This window comes from Lagenorhynchus albirostris, chromosome X, assembly GCF_949774975.1.
Source record: "Lagenorhynchus albirostris chromosome X, mLagAlb1.1, whole genome shotgun sequence".
Taxonomy (NCBI): Eukaryota; Metazoa; Chordata; class Mammalia; order Artiodactyla; family Delphinidae; genus Lagenorhynchus; species Lagenorhynchus albirostris.
In genome coordinates, this window is record NC_083116.1 from 31,947,631 (window position 1) to 31,972,361 (window position 24,731).

At 39.1% G+C, this 24,731-nt stretch overlaps 1 protein-coding gene and 1 pseudogene across 3 annotated transcripts in view; one reads left to right on the top strand and one right to left on the bottom strand.

Moving 5' to 3' along the window:
- Positions 1-24,731, bottom strand: part of PLS3 (plastin 3) — a 90,573-nt gene that overhangs the window by 44,609 nt on the left and 21,233 nt on the right. The window contains exon 1 of one of the 3 annotated variants that reach the window (XM_060137120.1): positions 13,085-13,150. The exons of 1 other annotated variant lie outside the window; for it this stretch is intronic. The gene's annotated coding sequence lies outside the window, so the exon portion shown is untranslated. Of the gene's footprint in view, positions 1-1,107; positions 1,191-13,084; positions 13,151-24,731 lie in introns of those variants that run through there. One more of the 3 variants, XM_060137121.1, reaches the window with a different exon arrangement.
- LOC132513067 (ferritin light chain-like) lies at positions 17,971-18,433 on the top strand (annotated as a pseudogene).

Consider the following 24,731-nt stretch of genomic DNA (forward strand, 5'->3'; position numbering starts at 1 on the left):
TATGTGTTGTCCTTTTTTGTTTTGGCTTTGTTGTTTTCTGTCTTTTTAATCTTTTTAAAGAACTTTACTCTTTAGAACAGTTCATGGCAAAATTGAGCAAAAAGCACAGAGAATTCAGTTCCCATATACCCCTGCCCTCACACTCGCACAACCTCCCTCATTATGAACATCTTCCATCAGAGGGGTACATTTGTTACAAATGATGAACCTTCTTTGATACAGCATTGTCACCTAAAGTCCATAGTTTACATTAGGCTCACTCTTGGCATTGTAATACATATTACGCATTTTGACACCATTATAGTATCATACAGAATAGCTTCACTGTTCTAAATGTGTTGCCTTTTCAAAAAAGTAGTCTATGTGTAAAATTTCACAAACTGTGAAATGCAAATTTGAGATCTTATATTTACCCCTTTTAGACATTTCAAAAATAATTTTTGAATAGCCTTTCATATGTATTTGTGGGATTTATTTATTTACTTATGGCCGCACCGAGGCATGTGGGATCTTAGTTTCCAGACCAAGAATTGAACCCATGCCCCCTGCAGTGGAAGCATGGAGCCCTAACCACTGGACCACCAAGGAATTCCCCCTTTTAGACATCTTTATTAAAAGTTAAAAAATTACTCGCCAACTCATCTTTTTTGCCATGATGACTAATACTTAGTACAGAGACGCTCAAGAGAGAGCTGGGCCACATCTGTCTTTTGCACACCCATAGCTGTCACTTCTAGAACTTATCACAGTCCCAGGCAGGTAGTAAGGCACTCAATAAAATCGTATTTTCATAAATTCATCCATTCAACAACTTGCGTCAAGGCCTACATTAGACAAATTCATATTCCTACTAATTCCCTGAATGCTCATAACAGCCTTTTGAGGTAAATATTCCTACTCCCTTTTTTCTTATTAGAGATAACCTAGGCTCAGAGAGACCATGGACCTGGAATTCAAACTCAGGTTTCTCAAATCCCTGGGAAGTTTTAGCTAAGTTTCCACCATAATGTAACACATTTATAATGACTCATATTTTTAAAAAATTAAATAAAAACAGACTTTTTAAAAACATAAAACCGAACTTGCCGGTTCATAAACTTTTCTTACCTATGGTGTTAAAATGTCACTAAAGAGGGACAACTTCTCAGTAGAAAGTTGGGTAAATACACCTTTCAGAGCAGTCTCGGGATCTATAAGGTGAAGACCTTCAGTTGGACACGAAGGCAGACATTTTAAAGATGAAGAGTAAGAAGTGATTTTGCATAAGTTAAGCTGCAAAGTGATAACAGTACTTTTAAAAAGTATTGTAGGGACTTCCCTGGAGGTCCAGTGGTTAAGACTCTGCGCTTCCACGGCAGGGGTTGCAGGTTTGATCCCTGGTTGGGGAACTAAGATCCCACATGCCCCGTGGCGTGGCCCCCAAAAAATATTCTATATTTTATTCACATGGTGTTCAACACCTCTCATTACAAAAATACTATATAGGATTTACTCCAATTTTCTTCATGTATATTTTAAGTAATGATGTTTTCAATATAAAATTATTGCCCATCTCAGAACAATGGCACAGAAAGTTTGAAAGTGAGACTGTCTCAGAAAATCCAAAACATGTGGCCTCTCCTTTACTTCTTTTCTTTAAAAAATAAATTTATTTATTTATTTATTTTTGGCTGCGTTGGGTCTTCGTTGCTGTGTGCGGACTTCCTCTCATTGCGGAGATCGGGGGCCACTCTTTGTTGTAGTGCACGGGCTTCTCATTGCGGTAACTTCTCTTATTGCAGTGGCTTCTCTTGTTGCAGAGCACGGGCTCTAGGCTCGCGGGCTTCAGTAGCTGTGGCTCGAAGGCTCTAGAGTGCAGGCTCAGTAGTTGTGGCGCACGGCTTTGGTTGCTCCGTGGCATATGGGATCTTCCCAGACCAGGTCTCGAACCCATGTCTCCTACATTAGCAGGCAGATTCTTAACCACTACACCACCAGGGAAGCCCCTTTCCTTTACTTCTAAAGGTTCTTTCTAGTTTGGGCAATTCGTGAGTCAATAATAATCTAAAGTAGTTAGTCTTTTTTTTTTTTAAAGATGATTTTATTCTCATACTACTATATCACTTCTATAAAAGAGAAAATTAGACAAAGATGGTTCTGGACATACCCCCCACCCCACCGCACCCTTTATCCCTGCTGAACAGTGGGTTCTGACTCAATCCTTCCCTCCCACTTCTGCCCTTTGCAAGCAGCGGGTCTGAACAGGGTAGAAATCTCTTCCCTCTTTTCATACACCTCCCCCAACACACACCTCTACCCTCACACAATTTACCAAGGCGTCTGTTATATGCCTAGTTCCTGCCCTCAAGGAATCTACAATCTGGGGAAGACAAAAAAATGTAGATAATTATAATTTGACACAAAGTGAATTAGTGGTTGTAATAAAAGGTAGAGAAGGAGAAAGACTCTGGAGACCTTAAGGATTATTAATTCCATCTCAGGCAGGCCAAGAAAGTAGTACTTTTGTTCTTTGTGCAAAATTAGGAAATACATAGATCTCATAGAAATGATTTCAAGGCACTTGTTTACTTAAAAAAATATTAACACAATGCAGCATTTAAAAAACCCAAAATATACTTTCTGTTCTTTCTTTCTTTCTTTATATGGCTGCACTGGGTCTTAGTTGTGGCACACGGGCTCTAGTTCCCCGACCAGGGATCAAACCTGGGCCCCCTGCATTGGGAGCGTGGAGTCTTAACCACTGGACCACTAGGGAAGTCCCCAAAATATATTTTAAAGTTTTCTAATTTCTTATTCCTGTCTAATTATCATAATGAAAGCTTAAAGTGTCCCTTTTTACACCTATAACTCAGATTTTTCATCTACAGAAGACATGAAGAGGCACAACTGAGTAAGAGTAAAAAGAACTGCAATACACATATATTCCCAAAACAACATTTGTTTGATCCAGGATAACAAAATAGCTTAATTTAGGAGTCTCTCACTTGAATAAATTCAATTTCATTTATTTACAATTATTTGAAAGTAAATAAATAAATGCTACCCTGAGGCACCTGAGCTAAAACTAAGAAATCCAACATAAAGTTTAAAAGGCTTACAATATACACTTCAGTTGACAAAAATCACAATATTTAAATTAGCTACTTAATGCAGACTTTTTTTTCCCACTATGAATAAAAAAAGTTTGTCCTTAAGACTACTCAAAGGTACTTGATGGAATCTTCAAGGAAATCAAGCAATGAAATACTATCTTGGGAGAAAATATCACATTTAAATAATTTAGGGAAGACAGGAACATCAGATTTTTAGAAAACCTTGCGAATTTACTGAAAGCTCTATCCCTCTTCATCGGGCATTCATTGAATTTTTTCTCTCAAAGCAAGTAAAACATCCCAGACTGGGGTTTAGGAAGCAAAATAGATGATGATATCATTATTGCCCTATAGACACGTTGATTCAATCCTGAACACTTGCGCCAAACTGTTGTTCCCCACCCAAGAATGCAGTATGTTATGATAGGAAGATTGTGAGATGTGGAATCAGAAGACATCAATTAATGCCCCGGCTCTGCTACTTCCTAGCAGTGTGTCTATGAGCGAGTTTATTTAATCCTGCTAAGGCTCAGTTTCCTCTTTTGAAAACAGCGATAATAACTACTTCCCCAGGGTCCTTGTGAAGATTAAAGATGGCATGTGAAAGCACACTGTAAACTATAAAGTATTATACAGCAACTTCAAATCCTTAATGAAAGAAAACGGTGAACAAATCAATGCCTAAGTAATTGTAAGAGGCTATATAAATATAAGGCATGAGTTCTACTAAGAACCTTTTAAATGGAATGTACGAAAAGTTATGTCATTTGCCCTATAATTATTGACTACAGAGTATAATAGATCTCCTTCATATATAAAAATTATAAGCCTTTAAGTCGAAGTAATTTAAGAAGGATGGGACTAACAAAAATCTGTCAGCCATTTTTTACCCATGACTCAGTTTGGCTCCTGCATAAGACCAGTTTCTAAACACAACTTGAAGAACGGCCAGGAGATTTTTTTTTAAATACAATTTTTACTTTATATCAGGACCACTTAAAAAAATAGCTAACAGCTTGTCAATATTGTCACATTCCTCCCACATTGCACATTTTTTTCATAAGCAATGCAAAATAAAAGGTGAAGAGGTAAAAAGTAAATATTATTGCTGAATAAAAGTTTAACCTCAATTTCACAGTATGTGATTGGTAAGTAAAAAGAAAGTCTGACTTTTGAAATATGTTGAAATGTGTCCTTTTCCGCAGTCTGTCTTCCCACAAAAGTGAACTTTATTTACATGGAGAGAGCAGGCGCTGATATGAAAGAAAGAAAGAAAGAAAGAAAGAAAGAAAGAAAGAAAGAAAGAAAGAAAGAAAGAAAGAAAGAAAGAAAAGAAATATATTTTCCCTCCATTTAAATTTAGCCAAATGAAATACCATCAAAAGTAAAAGCTTCCAGGGTCTCTGCATTTTTCTGAATTCTCTCATCTGCAGAGCACTTTGATCTGTCCCCAATTCTGTTTCCTCCCTAGCTCCTATGCCTGCCTTCGCTATAAAGGGAAAGCATCAGGAGAAAAGTAAACCCTCTCCCTAAACATCTGAGACACAGGAAAACAGATTTTCAAATAAGGGAATGAAAGGAAAGCAAACAAAACCTTGTTTGTTTGTTTTGTCATAAAAGGATATGGTGTACAACTGGGTCTGAATTCAGGGCGTCACCCATAGAGGAATCTTATGCCTATGAAGTCATCCCTAATTACAGAGTTTGACTAACAATACAGCAATTATGAAACCACTCCACTGGCTCCTTTAACTATACTTAAACCCTCAACACAAATCTTTGCTGAGAAAGGTGTACCTACAACTACCTACCTGAAACTATTACTCAAATTCTAAAAGGTATTTGATGGAGATGAGGAAAGGGGGGGTGGTGCCTGTTTTCATCCCCTAAGGTGACTCACGTTAGGAATGCTGCTGACTAAATAATCTACTTACTAATCTGTGTCATTCAGAACCACTCGGGTCAGGAAGCAGGGCACACAATGGGAAACTTAACCATAGATAATCAAGAGTTGATTACGAATTTTATATTTTTTTCTTGAAGTTGAGAGGAACTAAAAGATAAAAGCAGGGCATATTCACCATAGACATTATCCAGCCACTTGTATGCCAGGTAAACAGAATTGGTAAAGTGAGGCTGATGACTTAAAATCAGAGATTTGGCCACACACACTTAAGCTGGTAAGCTCGAATCATGAAGAAGAGAGGGTGGACAAAACATGGAAGAATACATTATTTGTAGTTGTGTATTTGTCACCTTCCTCTGTCCAAAACAGGCAGCACTTTGGAGCAGTCACACTTCACATACCTACCTGTACCAACAGAAACCGCCACCCTGCCTCCTCACTAGTAGGTAAGTCAACAGCACTAGTCTCCAGGTCAGATGGGCGTGCAACACTCTCAGCTAAAGCTCACCCACTCTCACTATGATTACTCAAGCTCTAGTGCCGCGTTTCCAAATGACTTGAGAAGATTTCAACTTGAATGTCTATCATATTCACCCACTTATTCATTTATATTCAAGCCTTAATTGAAGGCTTAATATGTACCAGGCACTGTGTTGGGTGCTGCAGATGTAGAGATTTAGGACCCAAAGCCTCCTCTCAAAGACCTTACTGTCCAGCGGGGAGAAAGATGGAAAAACAAAGACATAATATTAATGCCATCATCCTATTCACTGAGTGGTGGGGTGACAGTGGTGGGCTTCAGGAAAAGTTTTCCAGAGAAGGTGACTTTTGAACTTTATCTTAAAACATAAGTAGGGCTTCCTCAGACAGATATCACTGGTAAAGGCATTCCAGGCAGAGAGAAGATGATATTCTAGAGCTGTAGAAAGATAGTGTGGTTGGAGCACTGTGCCTAGGGTTTGAGAGAGACACAATTGGAGCAGAAGGTCAGGGTCTAATTTAGAAAGGCCACACTTAAAATCTGGACTTGACCCTCTGGTCAAGGGAGAAGCAAGGTCAGTGAGGAAAATTCCAGTCAGGAGAGTCTAAGTGTCTACATTTGAACTTACTGCCACATTATTTCTCCCCTTTTCAAATATCTCTCCTGTCAAATCAGGTCTCCTTTTCAACTTCCCTACTTTCCTCAGTCTCCAGGTTTACAAATTTGAGAAGTTTGGCCACAAGAAACCACTGGAGATTGAAGTAAATCACTAAGCTCTCTGGATTCTTCCATCATACCCCTTTATCACCTCATGTCTGGCCTTTTCCAAAGGCCTTTTAGCTGATCTATCTATGGTCCTTTCTCCCTCCAATGTAATCTCTACGCTGCTAACTTCCTGAAGAGCAGATCTAAGGTATGTTTCCTACAAAAGCAAGTCCTAACTTTTTTTTTTTTTCTTTTTGCGGTATGTGGGCCTCTCACTGTTGTGGCCTCTCCCGTTGCAGAGCACAGGCTCCGGACGCGCAGGCTCAGCGGCCATGGCTCACAGGCCCAGCCGCTCCGCGGCATGTGGGATCTTCCCGGACCGGGGCACGAACCCGTGTCCCCTGCATCGGCGGACTCTCAACCACTGCGCCACCAGGGAAGCCCAAGTCCCAACTTTTAAGCACAACATCCTAAGCCCTACACTCTTCTGTATTGATACCTGTCTATCTTTCCAATGTTTCTTCCGATTACACACACTGCACACCCTGGAATCACACTCTCTTCACACCCTATTCCCCAAACAGGCCATGTATTTTCCCACCTCTGTTCCTTCTCCTCTGTGCTTCTCTCTAGTGGAATGCTGTTCACCTGTCTCCTATGTACTTTTCAAAAGCATCTTTGAGAAAGTCTCTTTGGAGTGTCCCCACCTGAGAGAAAAATTCTCTGTTCCCAGGACTCTCACAGAACTGCATGCTTTCTTCTGTTACAGCCAGTACTGGATCCTTCCAGACAGCTCCAATTTTAAATATCTTACTGTCAGACCATATGTACTAATTTTTGAATGGGAAAATATAGTCACCACAAGGATAGCATTTAATACTACTACACATAAGCTCTCTGATGGGATGGAAGGGACCGTTTCCCATTCATCTTCACATTCCCAGCCCCTCTCACTGTGCCTACAGAGTAGGTAATATAAATAATTAATATAATAACATATCATTGTAAGTTTATACTATAGCAGCTAACATTCTTGGAGGACTAATTGTTTATATGGACTGTGTTAAATGCTTTATATATATTATGTAAGTTATTTCTCAGCAAAACTCTATGAACCACGTAATATTGTTATTTCCATTTTACAGGAAAGCAAACAGGATTAGAGAAGTTGAGTAACTTGCCCAAAGTCACATGGCTAGAGAGAGGCAGAGCCAGGTCTCAAACCCAACTCCACCCGACACCAAAGTCAGCATTCTCAATCATTATGCTGTACTGCATAGCTTCCTCAACCACGGCTTAGTGAATGAATTTATCTCCCCACAGACTATAAACTTATTAAAGTAGAAACACAGCTTACTCATCTCTGTATTCACCACAGCACTCTACGCAGAGACACAATGCATTATCAGTAAATATCTTGAATCAAAAACGGTCCACATCTAGTACCCACAACAATTTTGATCATGTCAGTCCCATTTCAGGAAGCTATAATTTCTTATGCCTAAACAGCTGGTCTAAACTTTGCCTGGTATTCCTGGTCCTCTAGTGTTCCTACGAGTCACATCTAACCAGTTTAACCTTTCAACAACACTCAAAATTAGCTTTTTGATCACAACCATCCTCCTGAACGATACCCGTCCTATTAACTCTTACATCAGCATCTTTTATCCTGCCGCCACTACCTCCTGCCCTCCCTGCTAGTAAGAACTCCCTCTCTCTGTATCTACCTTTCACACTTATAATGCCCTCCTCTTTATTCCTCTTACCTTCTTATCCAAATCCTACTCATCCTTCAAGTCTCGGCAGAAGCCTCATCCGCTCCCAAACCACATTTCCCAGTGACTCCACACCCCTGCTGACCTTTCTCTTCAACTCCCACAGGATCTAGAATCTTGCCACAAAATTTAGCAGTTTAATTATAGACTTCCTCCTATAGTTATATAAGTGGATGTGAGTACAGTCTGGCTGGGACATCCATCATCCTACTAGATTCAGTTCATCTGCCTCCTCCACACTGATCCTCAAACTTGGTCCAAGAGAATAGTCTTCCCCAATCAAAGACAACCATTCTTTCACCAAGAGCACACAAATACTTGTCTAATTACTTGCTCTGCAAGTCTTATTTCAAGATTGTTTGTTTCTCAAGAACAGAGTCTAAACTTCATCTTCCTCTCGGATACTCCCACAATGATAATCCACTGCTGGATGCTGGGTACAGAGGTATGGCTCAAAAACGATTCCAGTTGACTGCAATGTTTTGAGGGTGGTGCTAATCTGCAACATGCCCAATATTCAATGATTACTGAAATTATATTAGGGAAGAAACAAGAGCCTAGGGTAGTTGAGTGACTTTGCCCAAGACACAGAGCTGTGCAGCAAATGTAAAATTTAAAAAAAAAAGAGTATGTGAGAGAGAAGGTAATTAACTACTCGTACCATAAAAATAAAAACAAAGAGGCTACACACTGCTTTGTGGAAAGAAGGCTTATGCCTATTATACCCTATGGAAGATAATTTAAAAACTCCTAACCAGGAATTCCCTGGCAGTCCAGTGGTTAGGACTCTGTGCTTCCACTGCAGGGGGCACCGGTTGGATCCCTAATCAGGGAACTAAGATCCCCCATGCTGCATGGCACGGCCAAAAAACAAAACAAAAACAAAAAAAACCTCCTAACAAATGTGACCATCATATTGAGAAATATGAACAGTTGCCAGAAAATGCAGTTCCTTTCAGCTAATTCGTTTTTATTACTTGAAGGAGGGATTCACTTAATCCTTGAACTGAAATCACCAAAACTGTAACTGTGTAAAATATATAGAATATTGGCAACGGGTTCAGTAGATACTATATATTATAGAGTTCTAAAATTTCTTTCTTCAAAATACTGGTGTTAAGTGACAATAAAACAGGCCATACTTTTTAAAAAGGACATGAATGCTGACCTTCTCTTGTGGCACATTCATTCCTATATATGACATGTTTCTGCTTCCCTGTATTTAATATCCCTTAATTTCAGCCACTTACATGCTAACTACTGTAAACAACCATTCCCATTGTATCAGTGCTAATAACTTAGTACAAATGTAAGCAAACACTCAAGTAGCAATGTGACGATTTGATTTTGAGTTTAGGATTTCTTTTTTCATACATAAGCCATCACAGTGGTACTCCTAGTTTTTTTAGTGATTAGTTTTTTACCTTACAGCTGACTTTTCTCCAGGGGCAAGCGGCTTGGAGTTTTGTTTGCTTACTTTTAGAAAACTTTAATGGAATCTTGGTAAAGGAGCAACTGTAATAATTTAAGAGGTTATATGCCTCTTTCTCAATTTAATGATCTGTTGCTCTGAAAGTCACAAGTGAGTCAAACTCTAACTGGTCTCACCTGTGTCACAGGTTTCTAGTCCTGAAACTTTAGGAAAGGTAAAAGCAGACAGAAGAAGTGGTGAAGGATTTTACTGTTTATTATTCCAGCACCTCAGCATTATTAAAAATTGTTCGTTATAGTCAACGTGGAGAGCAGACTTCTGTGATGAAAGCAACATTCAACATGTAGAACATACTTTACTTAACGAGGTTGTTTTTCAGGCCTAGACCCTCTGGTAATTCTACTTGACATTTCAGCCGCAAATTGGTAAAACTACACAGAGGACATTGATAGATAACCCCCAATAGAACAGACAGTATTTTCCCATGAGGCACTGTTATATATGCTGTTAGGCTGTACAGGATTCGGGACTAGAGAATAAAGCAGCTGGCTGATGGAACACACATCAGGATACATTTAGCAACTATGCTTCTACAATTCATTTAGATTAAAATAATAGGAACACAAAAACATATCATTTTGGTAACATAGCACACCATTTCAGGGACATTTGTGAAATGACCTAAAAAACCTTACTTACTATTTACATGACAAAATACGTTTCAAATTCCTAATCAATTGAGCAATGAACTCTGGAAGGTTCTATCAGGGACTGAAGGCTAACTCTCCCTTTTATCCAACCTCAAGTAGCTGCCTGCCTATAAGTGCAATTTTGCTTTGGATGTACCCAAAAACATTAAGGAGACTGAAACATTAGCTCACTATATTTAATGTGAAGAAGGGATTGCTATCTCCTGCGTGTATGCTGCTCCAACAATGCCCATGGATGCATGAGAGAGGGTGAAGGTTTATTAAGAAGGGCAAGGGAGCAGAGGCGGCTGTTATTTGCCAAGTAATGCGCACAGAGTTAAACTAGCCCTCTTCCTACTTCCCTAATACCTACAACCAATTAAGCCACCTCAAATGTTCTGTCTGTGTTGTTTTAAAGGAGATGCAGCATAGGGTTCTGGTTGCTAACCAGTGACATCCCTTCCCCAATTCCAGGAGCTCTCCACCCCCCAGCGTGTCCCACCATCTACTTCTCTATCTCCTCAGCTAGGCTGTGAGCTCCCTGAAAGCAGGGCTGGTACCTCATTTGACTTTGTATCTTGGCTCACAATAAGCCCCTACTAAATGTTTGTTGAATGAACTGATGTTCGAAAGTAGGGAAAGTGAACAGACTTAAACATACTGCAGGCTAAGTAGTTGTCACGCGTGGTTTTCAACATGCATACTCTATAGAGAAAGCTGGGAACAAAATAGTCAAGACATAATAATGTTCCCACATTCTTCACAGGCACTTGGCCTGTTAGCATGCTTTAACTATCTACTGGTCTTTAATACTTCAAGATACTACAAAACTCTTCAAGATGTTTGCAACCTGTTCTTTGAATTTAGCTGAAAGTCAAACAAAGGTTTTTTTTTTTCTTTCAAAAACAGTTTTTACTTAGCGACAATTTTGGCAATCAAGCAGCACATTTCACCTTTACAATAATATACATCACACACACATCATGTTTTGACAAACCTGCAATTTATAGATAAATGTATCATTTAGAAATAAATGTAAATTGCTGCAAACTAAAGCTGTACTTAAAAATTTTATTATGAAAATTTTCAATGTATACAAAAGAGAAAATGTACAGCAAACACCCATAATCCCATCATCCAGATTCTACATTTATCAGATTTATCAGGATTTCCACAGATTCTCTCTTCCTGTCCTCTTCTTTTCCCCTGCTTCCTCCCTCCCTCCCTCCCTTCTCGACCCCCTTTCCCTATCTCCCCCTACCCCACCCCCTCTCTCCCCCCCACCTCCTGAATTACTGTAAAGCAAACCCCAGACATCCCATGAGTGATTTCACCCTACTTAGCTATTAAATGAGTTCATTTCCTGGAAACACCTCTATTCTGTTCTAGGATCTAGCATAAGCTAGATTCTAATTGATCTTTTTTTCAAGTACCAATATCTGTGAGTCACTTAAACCCCAAAGGGTGCCCAATCCTGTGTCATTTCCTGGAGGAATATCAACTACTTCCATTTTAAGTAAAAGTTTACTTTCCTCTTTTTGTCTTAATAAAGATAAGATCTTTAAGCAATGGCTATTTTAAAATAAGTTAATAATTTTTCCCATAGAAACATTCACATCAATTAAGTCAGATTGAAGACATTCTTTAAATTCTTGCTAGACAAGAGTTTTGTAGATATTTAATATACATCTTAACCGTATTCTAAAAGCCCCCTTTCCTATTATGAAGAATACTATATCAAACCCAAAGACACAACAAAGTTATACCTCTACTTCCCCATCTTTACAAAGCTAAGAAGTATTAACTCCTTGGATTGAAATAGCACATTGTTCTTTTAAAAGGTCCAATCCCTTTATTTCCTAAGTAAAGTCTGACATTTTCCAAAAATATCTGAATAATTTATGAAAAAACTATATCTGCTGCTAATGAAATTAATTAACCATCACACTTGAGGAGTAGTTCCATTCTCCTTTCCTGTGAAAAATAACACGGAAGCCAAGGGCAACCTTCAGGTATATATCTCTCACAAGGCAAGATCAGACCAGTTAACTCAAGACAAAATATTATGATGTACAACTCAGAAATCACTAGAGATAAAATTTCAGCTTAGACTTTGAGCTAAGCTGGAAGTTTATCTATTAGTCACTAAAATGGCCTCCTGCAGTGTAACATACCCTGCTTATATGTTCTCAAATATGGTACTTGTTAATTGAGAAAACTAGACTCTTTTGTTTCATACTTCACTTTTTACCTCATACGGGTGTAGTTAAGTACAACTAATTTGAGAGGTTACCCTTGATTCGGAGTCGAGATTTATACAACCAGCTATATTGAAATAGGAGAAATAAAACATATGATCACTATGTGATAGAAAACTCTGGTGAGTTTGTGAGCATCAGAAATCACTATCACTACCATATTATAGTAACACCACCAAAATCTCATCATCAATAATTTTCATGTATTTTGGCAAGTATGAATAAACACCAGTACAACTGTTTGTCATAAGTTATTTTGTAAGAGTAGAATATCAATCTGTTTGCCATATTCTGTCATGACAGCTACCCTCAACTTCTATTTCACAGAATTTTGAAAAACCATTTAACAGTGATCAAAAGTATTTGAAATTCCATTCCCCTTCGCCCCACCCCCGAGATATAAAGTAAGAGTTTCTGTCATTTAAACCTTTGGCATCTGACTTGATAGATACAGCTATATAATTAGGATTACAAAACCAATTTTTAAAAAGTACAAAGTCCCTAAAATATTCCCCAAATAAAGAAAAGACAATATATATAGAGAGAACAAGTCAGATTCTAAACTTCAAATTTTTCTCTTAAAACAAATTTGCTTCTACTTGAATACATAAGATTTAGAAAGCGTCTCCAAATGTGTAACTACCCAAACACATAATAAGGATTTCGAGATGTTGAAAGTAAATTTCTGCTTAAATATTCCATAATATAAAAGTTAGAGCCTAACGAAATAATATTAAAATTGTTACCCTTCCGGGATGAGAGCAAACCTGTTGTTTCTTTCTCGCAGCACTAAACAGAAGGAACCTCCCACGCCCAGAACGCCAATCTGGAAACCCAACATTCTTCTCACAATTGCAACTTTAGAGAGCAAGTCATAACACTTCCTGCTAGAGAGAGAGAGCACCCTGACAAAGCTATGATACAATACTTACGAATCCCCTTCCTGTCAGCCTCACAGTATTTTGCCAAGTATTAACAAATTCGAACTTCACAACATTTAGAGAAAAGTGAATTTTTTCATTGCAGCTCCACTGAAATCATGCAAGAACACAAGGGAATTTAAAGTTGGTTCAGGTCGAATAGCTACAACCCACATACCTATTTAAAGTTTGAACATTAGCCAAGTAACCTGCTTATTTTAGAACACATGGAACCAGCTTCTCCCCAGAGGCCAAGTCACTCGTCCATAGGAAAGTGCATTACTTAGAAAGGCAAATGAACTGTCCCAGACCACTTACGTTCTATTATTCATCTCGATCCATACTTACGTCTTTATACAACACTTACACTCCATATGCTAGGTGTCAGAGCATTAACTGCGAGTATCTATATCTTGTTTTCTGTTGAATACATAAGCTGTTAAGTGTAGGAACTATATTTTCTACCAGCCTAGCATACAGGAACGAAACCAATACTTGACGAACTGAATTTTCTATTGAGAGGCAGTACTGCTGAGTAGTTTAGAGTTCTGCAGCCAGACTGGGTTCAGATCCTGTCTCCACAATTTTCCAGGTTGTCTTTGGACAAACTGCTTAAGCTCTTATGCCTGTTTTCTCATCCAGGGATGATAATAGTAACTACATCACATAATGATAACTATTTTGTACATTGTTGTGATGCTCAAATGATTTAATGTGCGTTCAAATTTTAGATCATAGCCTGGTAAATTGTAAGCACTAGGTATGTGATAACTGCTATATTCTTATTATTGCAATTAGTTTTTTTAACTGGTCTAGCAATTCTAATCAGTTAATTGCTAAATGAAGCAACTGGTTAGCTATGAGTTCTCACCCTTTATGGGAGAGAACAATAAATCAATAGGAGTACTGTGCTAGGTTCAGGAGACCATTTCTAATACTGACATAGGGCAAGTCAATCATTTGAAAGGAAATGGAGTGCAATGGGAGCATCAGGGCCTTAGGAATCAGACTGACTTCAACTCTGTGTGACCATGAACACATCACTTAGCTTCTCTGAGCCCCAGGTTCCTATCTATAAAAATGGAACTAATTCCATGAACTTCAGAGGGTTGCGATGATGATTAAGTGAGATAAATGCATAAGGGGGTCTGGCTCCAGCAAGGTGCTCAGTAAGTGGCGGCCATCGTTATAATCTGTCTGGGATATAATATGCATGATACCATCTGCTCTACCTACCTAATCTGCTCTACCTACCTAATAAGTATGCAAGTGAGATAATAGATCCTTCAGTCCTTTATAAATAATATAAAACAAAGTGAAGCGTTTTATGCTAACATTGAAATCTCAGAATAAGGAGGCGACTCACATTGCAGTCACTTGTAAAAAGCATCAGGACAGCCCACATCAGGAGGCAGAGTGTTCTCCTGTCCTCATCACTAACCACCATTAGCAGACACTGGATTACATTTTGTCTCCTTAATGGAAGCACTTTATTTCATCAATCACAAAAACTGCATGAACTATCAAAAGGCAACGCAATCCCGAACAGAAGGAATAGAGCGTCAGGAGTCAGAGGACGTGTTTTTCCACCTGTTTTCATTGCTGACTCACTATATGAAGTCTCTTCAACTTTCCTGAGTCTCAGTTTCACCATCTTTGAAACAAGCATAGCACTAGCTGCCTGTAGCCAGTCAGGGAATATGTGGGGTAGTAAGGAATGCTCAAGCACCTTGAGCTAACTGGAAGAAAGGGTATACGTGTATGTATTATCATGCATTTCCAGGGAAAACTGGGGCACAGGCAATTGCCTCCGGTAAGAAGACAGTATCAGTGACAGGCCAGCAATGTTGGGTTTCCCCAGCCTTACTTTTCTTTAGCCACACTTGTCACTTCACAACACTTATATGGGTCTGTCCCAAGTGCTATTAAATTAACTTCCTCGGGCTTCCCTGGTGGCGCAGTGGTTAAGAATCCACCTGCCAATGCAGGGGACACGGGTTTGAGCCCTGCTCCGGGAAGTTCTCACATGCCATGGAGCAACTAAGCCCGTGTGCCACAACTATGAGCCTGCACTCTAGAGCCCACGAGCCACAACTACTGAGCCCGCGTGCCACAACTACTGAAGCCTGCGTGCCTAGAGCCTGTGCTCCGCAACAAGAGAAGCCACGGCAATGAGAAGCCCATACACCGCAACAAAGGGTAGCCCCCGCTCGCCGCAATGAAGACCCAATGCAGCCAAAAATTAAAAAAAAATAACTTCCTCAATGATCACGCTACCCAGAAACAGCTTCCTTGTCTTTCCCTTTCTTGGTCATCTGGAATGTATATGCTTTCTAGCTTTCTGAACTCTAAGGCTAATCTTTGATCACAGTGAAATCTGTCAACACCCAGTTGTTGATTTTAAAGTCTATTCACCATAACATGATAGAATTCACTTCAACTGCAAAATATTGTGGTGAAAGTTCTAGGAATGGATACTCCCTTTAAAAATGGACATCTTCTACTTAGTAAATACCAGGACATTTCCTGAAAGACTGCTGTATCACATCAGTAGTTCAGCCAGTTTTGGCCTGCAGCCCATGCTGTAACCTTCTAAATGTCTCATCATATGACGTATGTGCAGGTGTGCGGGGCCAAGGGGGGGTATTGGCGTTTGTGTATGTGTGTGAGTATGTGTGTGAACAGCATCTCTGTTTTTATTATGGGTAATGAAAATTGCTTTGGGAACAGAAGATGGTGGCAAGGGTTATGTAATCCATTGCACATTTTTATAAGCAGGCCACAGAATGAAAACAACTTTTACATTTCCAAATTCATCATGATGAATGCTGGGGAAAGTCAACAGAAACCAACCTATGTTTTATCTGTACATGTAAAGTGCACAAGCTCTCACTCTCTCTCAAATGTTACAAACAAATCCATAAAGTTAAAAGTTCACACACGCACCTATGGACACATACACCCTTCAGGGTGGAAAGGAAGGAAAGAGGCACACCCAAAGCTGCATGAGCATTTCATAGACGTATCAGTGTAATCTGCAGTTAGGACACAAGACCTAGACACAGTATTTTTAAAGTCTCTTCCAACTTTAATTCAAACATCATCCTCTCCCCACCACACCCAGTACGGGTTATATTCTTTCCATGTGTGACACGTACAATGGAGGCCTCTCCCACTGTGCTTAATGCCACACCTCAGTAACAGTGATCTATCGTCCTTTAATGGAACAGGATTTTACCCATCTTCATGACTTATAAAGTAAACAAACAAATAACACTCACAGTGAGTGAAACATCAAAGCAAAAGGATCTAACGTAAAACAGGTACCAAATTAACACGGAGGATATTGCTACTGTAATTTTGGGCTATATTGGAAAGTTTAGGAAATTTATGCCAGGAACAGTATTAGGTACACAAACTTCCTGTTGCGTGGCTGTGTCAGTTTTAACAATCAGGTAGATCTGGTTTACGTGATGATTGGGCGGGGGTTAAATAAGCCACAAGAACATCTTAATTTCAATATTCCAAGGGCTGTCTCCCCAACAGTAAATATTTGTGAGCTCTGTTTTTGCATAACAAAGTAATCAACCTTTTAAAACAGGATGTCTTATTATATATTAAATTATATACCTTGCCCTAATGCCCTAAAACAAAAGGCTGAAATAGGGCTTCCCTGGTGGCGCAATGGTTGAGAGTCCGCCTGCCGATGCAGGGGACGCGGGTTCGTGCTCCGGTCCAGGAAGATCCCACATGCCGCGGAGCGGCTGGGCCCGTGGGCCATGGCCGCTGAGCCTGCGCGTCCGGAGCCTGTGCTCCGCAACGGGAGAGGCCACAACAGTGAGAGGCCCGCGTACCGCAAAAAAAAAGGCTGAAATAAATAGAAGGATTTAAAGCATGGGTCCTCCAAAAATTATCAGTTGAACTATACATGGGATAAGGCAGTGATTTGGAAGATATCTGTGGTGACTATATACAGTTAACAACACTGAACTGCATATTTCAAAGTTGCTAAGAGAGTAAATCTTAAAAGTTCTCATCACAAGAATAAAAAAGTAACTGTGGGGTGGTGGATGTTAACTAGACTCATTATAGTAATCATTTCACAATATATACATATATTAAATCATTTCGTTGTACACCTTAAACTAATACAATGTTATATGTCAATTATATTTCAATGAAACTGGGGGGGACATTGTGTTCTGTTCATAGCTAATAAAATCATACAAAGAAATAACTCATATGCTCTACACCTTCCTATCCTGAGAGTCTCTCATTCAAAAAAAGGATAGGGAAGGAAAAGAAACAAAAAAACCCAACTAACCGAGCAGCTCCTAAACTTTTTGGCCTCAGGACCTGAGGACCCCAAAGAGCTTTTTGATATATGGGTTAGATCAGTGTCTTTATCATATTAGAAGTTACAACTAAGAAAGTTTAAAGATATTTATTTAAAAAAAATTAAACCCACCGCATGCTAATATAAATAACATTTTAAAATGAAAACTATATTTTTAAAAAATGTAGTAGGAAGAGGCAGGGCATGCCTCGCTCCTGCGGATGTCTCTTGCTTCAACACTGTTTGAATGGAACAGACCCAGGGACGCCCCCTTTTCCAGTCACACCCTTAGGAACCAACCACTATGCCGTCCTCTGCCTCCGGAACCAGCCAGCACCGTTTTTTTTGGAGCTTAGCTCCTTACTGCTGATCAACCATGAGCTCCCAGATTTGTCAGAATTATTCCACCCAGGTGGAAGCAGCCGTCAACCACAGGGGTCAACCTGCATCTGGGTCCTCCTACGCCTACCTCTCTCTGGGCTTCTATTTCTACCGCGATGATGTGGCTCTGGAGGACGTGGGCCAGTTCTTTGCTGAGTCCACCATTGAGAAGGGCAAGGGCGCCCAGCATCTCTTGAAGATGCAAAACCAGCACAGTGGCTGTGCCCTCTTCCAGGAGCGCAGAAGCCGTCCCAAAATGAATGGGGTAAAACTCTGGACAATAAGGAAGCTGCCACAGCCCTGGAGAAGAACCTGAGCCAGGCCCTTGTGGACCTGCACCCCTGGGCTCTGGCCGCGCAGACACCCACCCGTGACTTCCTGGAGAGCCGCTTCCTGGAGGAGCAGCTGAAACTCATCAAGCAGATGGCGACCACCTGACTAACCTCACCTCCCACTAGCGCAGGCTGCCCCCGGGGTTGGAGTGCGGGGCGGGGGGGGGGCTGCTGAGCCAGTAGCCCTTCCAAAGGCTCACCCTCAAGTACGACAGGGGCCTCTGCAGCCCAACGGTCTTTGAGGGGCCCCTCTGCATCCCTCTGGTGTCAGGGCTTCTGCCTAAGCCCCTCTCTGCAGCCCTAGGCAGCTTTTTGACCACCCTGGGGCCCTCACCTAAGCCGTGGGCCAAATGGAAACAAAGGTTTTTGCAGGAAAATAAAATAGAAGAGTATATTGTTTACATCTTTGTTTAACTAAATACAGTGACAGCTGGATTTTCATATCTGCTTCTGCATTGTCTGTTGCAATATGTTGTTTTGATTCAAGTATATGAAGAAAACAGGGCCTCCCACAGATACGTTGTTTGGAAAAAGGAAGTATTTTAGGAGCCTTTTCGGATAATTATGGATATTCTTCTTTATAATACCACGCCAAAACTGGGTAAGTGCTAGTTTCTTAAATAGTTGTTGCAGTGTGGAATCTGATATCAGATCAATGACGTTATCATACTCTGTTAACGTTAAAATCCATTGGTCTATCTTGCACTTTATTTTTTTGTACTTTTTTTTTTTTTTTGCGGTACGCGGGCCTCTCACTGTTGTGGCCTCTCCGTTGCGGAGCACAGGCTCCGGACGCGCAGGCTCAGCGGCCATGGCTCATGGGCCCAGCTGCTCTGCGGCATGTGGGATCTTCCTGGAACGGGGCACGAACCCGTGCCCCTATCTTGCACTTTAAATGGACCTTTTACCCATGCTTGATTTCAGAACATCATGCACTGATCATATGGAACAATACTGTTTGACTAGTACAGATGTGTTGTCACACTTCATTTTACAATATCTAACAAATCACTTCCATTAAAAACACCACCAACCTCATTAGAAAAGTCTAAGTATTGATGTATGGTGGCTGACGCAAGTTTTCAAGAATTTGAATTTTTGCTTGAAATCTCTAACTTTATCATTGGCAACAAATACTCCCAGCCGTTTTCCTTGCAGTGACTAGCACACTTGATTCACTTTTGATAACATATCTGCCAAATATTCAGGTCTGAATTATCAGTTAATGCGTCATTCGCTCTTTCGAGTAAAAATGGTTTTCTGTTTTCTAAAAGTGCAGCTAGTTTAGCTTGCAAATCAAAAAACTGCACAAGTGCTTTTCCTCAAGACAATCATTGTAAATCCATATGCAGCAGAAATGTTTTTATGTACTTCCCATTTCATCACACAGAATATTGAAAAGATGTATACCCAAGAGTTGAGATTTAATAAAATTAATTTTTCCTGCTTAATCAAGGACATTCATTAATGAACTGCATGTTATAGGTATGTTTCTAACAGGAAGGGTATGGTGTTGAATACAAAGACTACTCATACAGTGTGGGGCTAAGGCACTAGCAGTTTTACCCACCATTGCTTCTGTCAGTATAGTGAAAAAGCAAAGAACATCTTAGTGTTATTATACAAGTAATTTTGATCTCCAAGGGACTCTGTGGCATACTTTTCTATTGAGAACTGGTGCTTTATTTGGTAATATTTATGATGGAGTCATCTAATTTTAGAGACAAAAAACATAAGGTCCATAGGTTTTTAACAAGAAATTTCAAAACTGAGAATGCAATTACCAGAATAGGTTTTAACGCGAGTTCTGTTCTGTTGAACTGTGAAAAGAAGAATTCATTGATTAATATCAATTCTGAGGGGACCAATCTATAGCTTATTTACTCCAAAGAATATTTTGCAGAATCAGGTTCATGTCCATGAGATGGGAATTTATCACGATAGTGTAGTTTTTAGAAACTTTTAATACATTTTTTAAAAGATTAAGAAAGACAATATGTTATAAAACTACTTAAAAATATCCAGTTCATATGTAGCAAATCAGATTTTTCTTCTGATAATCAGTAACAGTTTCTTTCTCTGATACTAGAAAAGAAAGGCTTTGAAAGTTAGACTCTGTATGAAATGCAGAATTATAACTTTTAAAATATTAAAAATGAAGTGAACTATAGTATTTATGTGTAAAATAATATGCAGGTTATTTGAAAGCAAATCCCAAACAACAAAAAAGGGGAGAGAAAAGATGAAATATAAGAACATCAAATATTGATAAACTGTTGAAACTGTGGGGGGGGTTCCTTATGCTATTTTACTTTGTATGTTTGAAATTTTCCATAAAAGTAAGCTTTTAAAAATTCCATGAGCTTATAAAAAAGTATTTTGTATTTTGGAAAGCAAAAATAAAATTCCTGACTCATATTCATTCGTTACCACGAACACTGAATGAACATCCACTCTGTAAAAGGCACTGTACTTAGATGGCATCAGGAAATAGAAAGATTTATGAAATATGCCTTTTACATTCAAGGAGCTCAGAGTGTCTGTGTCCATATATGTAATTGATTCCCTAAAATGGGTATAATGCCTCCACTATGACCATTCTAAGGGGTACTTATACTATTACAAAGCACAGCTTGAGCCAACTGAACTGCAAATCAGGATAATGCAATTTTAAGGGAAAAAAAAAGGAAACTGGCATGAAAAGAAAATACAAAAAGGAAACTTAAAAAATAAGAAATGAGACTCTCTTTGGTTTTCCTCTATAAAAGGAAACCAACAAGAGATGTGAGCAAATATGGGCATGACCACATCATTTTTCCACCACAACCCCATCATCTTATTTTACTTCAGGACAGGAACCATCATGTCATCTCCTTTGAGTCAGCTCTTGTACTACTCACATAGGCAAAAATAACTGAGCAATACATTCACTTCCCATGGTGAACATTAAATACATTAAGTATTCTATAATTCTTCCAATGAAAGAAGACAGCAGTTACAGATTCCATATTTTAATTTTCAGGGCTACTATGTCCATTCACACCGCCCGCCCCCCCCCCATATAAATTAAGACCATCCTAAAGAATAAATCCACAAGTTAAATCAATAACATTCCTCAGTTACTCAAGGGGTCTAATTTTAACACTGATAAATGAAAAATAAAAGTGAGAATCAAAAAAATCAAACATTTACTTTAACTATCATCTTCCAGCTTATTGCCATATATTCCAAACAAATTATCAATTTTTCCCTATTCAAACTTCAGGTAAAATGTGCAAGAGTTCTCAAAACTCATTCAATGTAGGTCTTTAAAAGCTGAGTGATAGATTAAAGGATTTAAAATTGCTCCACTGTTTTCATCTTTAATATTTATTAAGCTCTATGAGGGCAGTGATTTGTCTTTTCACCAATCTATCTCAAGCATCTAGAACAGTGCCTGGCACACAGTAGGCACGCAATAAGTATCTGTTAAGGAGGGTGGGGGTGGGGGGATTGGATGAAAGCAATCAAAAGGTACAAACTTCCAGCTGTAAGATAAATAAGTACTAGGGATGTAATGTACAATATGAGAAATTAACACTGCTGTATGTTATATATGAAAGTTAAGAGAGCAAATCCTAAGAGTCCTCATCACAAGGAAGAAAAATTTTTTCTTTCTCTTTTATTTTGTATCTATATGAGATGATAGATATTCACTAAACTTACTGTGATAATCATTTCATGATGTATGTAAGTCAAATCATTATACTGTACACCTTAAGGCTGTACGTCAATTATGTCTCAACAAAATGAAGAAAAAAATTCAGGAACAAATATTTACTTTCAAATGAAAAAAAGTATCTGTTAAATAAATTTGTGATAATAACATTGCATGCTAAAGGAATTAAACTCACTGTCATGTGCTATAGTGGTGTATTACATAATAAAGAATAAACTTTTAGCACTTTTAATGCAAATCACATAAATAAACATAAAAGACATCTACTCTTGTCCCATTGGGTAACCCTACAAAACAGGGTGATTCCTAAGAAGTAATCCAGCCAAAGAAACGGTAGGTTACATCTTTCTAGTGGCACCGAATCCATGATCATATTTGGCAGCTGAATGATTTTCTAATTCTCCACTTTTCGAAAATAAAGGCATTTCAGAGAAAAGTGGAATGGAAGGTATAAAGAACTCTGAATTTTATCAAGTTTTCCTTCAAAATTGCCACACACACAAAAAAGAAAAATCGCACTTAAGCTGTCAAGATCTCAATGCTTTAGCTTTCTTAACTTTAAAACGACTATTTTTTGACCTCACAAGGAATCACAAAACCTTCAAAAGAAACAGCCGCTTCAGCATTTCCTGCCTGTCTGCCCTAGTCCAAGATTAACCTTGTCAGTTTTTAGGAAGACTTATAAAACTCCTTTAAATGACTAATTCAGATGAAGTGGTAACATGAAACCACAGTTTATAAGACGCTGGTTTCTACTTGTTACCAGATGTTGCCATCACTTCAAAGTGTTAAATGCATTCATGAAGAGGTTCAGATATATTTGCATGTGGAATATTTTCTGACTTCTGCTATTATTGTGAAGACAGAGGAAAACTGTTGCCTTGTTGTCTAATAAAACATCTTTAAGGTTGCCAATATTCACATCAAGAATCACCAAGTACTCTGTCGGTCTAATTCCTCCGTGTAATTCTTGCAAGCACATATATATATAAACACTTTAAAAACACACCACAGGGACTTCCCTGGTGGCGCAGTGGTTAAGAATCTGCCTGCCAATGCAGGGGACACGGGTTCGAGCCCTGGTCCGGGAAGATCCCACCTGCCACAGAGCAACTAAGCCCGTGCGCCACAACTACTGAGCCCTCGCTCTAGAGCCCGCGAGCCACAACTACTGAGCCTGCCAGCCACAACTACTGAAGCCCACACGCCTACAGCCCATGCTCCCCAACAAGAGAAGCCACCACAATGAGAAGCCCGTGCACCACGACAAAGAGTAGCCCCCGCTCGCCGCAACTAGAGAAAGCCCATGTGCAGCAACGAAGACCCAACGCAGCCAAAAATAAATAAATAAATTAAACAAAACAAAAACACACCACAAATTAATTCCATTTCTTTGGGAGCTTGTCATGAAACAGCCCGCTTAAAGATCTAGCTGAAAAATCCAAATGTGTGTGTGTTTGTGTGTATGTGTATACTTTTGGAGTTGCTTTTTTAGACAAAACAGTAAACAGTCACTAGCTTCACATAGTTCAGGGTTCCTTTGCCAGGATAACTCAACAATTGCACTAGGTTTTCTGCTTCTACACATTCTTCTCTGGTTATGTTAATTTCTTTGGTTATGTTGCCATTGGGGTTTTATTAGGTTAATTAAAAATGTTTTTTAATCTCCAGAGAGAGTTTAAGGCAACAACAATGGTTGCTATTTTCTACACATAATGGTCATTGTTAAGTTTTGGCCCAACACAGCATCCTGAATACAATGTAGATTTATCCTTAAGATTGGCTGCAAAAATACTGTGGTCTCACACAGTGTTATGTGCCCTTTCTATTCAAATGTCTGGGAGATACCCCATAACTCTTATTTTATTTTTGCTGATACCCCGACTGCATTTCTTTGAGGATGGAGTTGAATCCATAAACATAACACTAATGCTGGCTCAGATTTCTAGACACTGAATTATAACTGACCAGTTTTGCTTGCTCAGTATTTTATTTGGCAATCTGTTAACCTGGTACAGCTAAAAAGTCTCATAATTAATTCTGCCACAAATCAAACAACTTTTGTGGCCTTTGCTTGCTAAAAATCATATTGTTAGCAAAAAGTCATCCATGCAAGAGCAACTTCTTCCTTCTCCCAGTTTATCCCTCTCCCTGGTACTCTTACCTCAGAAATTGGCTAAGCCATTAGCAGGGTTCTTTTGATGGGGTAGACTATGGTAGGCTCGCTGGCTCTGAGAATTCACTGCTTTAGAGAATGAGCTTTTAAAGGTCTCTCTTCTCATTAGACCAAATACAAAAATGCAGATAAGCGATATGTGAAGAAAGAAGTTGGAATATCTGTTTGATGAGTACCATTATACTGCATTCTTCCTTAAATTACACTTTTTTTCCATCACAGGATAGGTTTTGCTGTAGCTGTGACTATTAACCTAAACAAAGTTAGGAGTAGATGGGGAAGAAACAAATCACTGATATTAGTGGTAGTAATTTTTTTTTCAGTATTAATTCTGTATTTAAATGGATTCAATGATCATCATACATCCTTTTACCAAGACTCCTCTATTCTTAAAATCTTAATTTTGAATTTATAAGCAGCTCATGCAGCTTAATAACAAAAAAACAAACAACCCAATCCAAAAATGGGCAGAAGACCTAAACAGACATTTCTCCAAAGAAGATATACAGAGTGCCAACAAACACATGAAA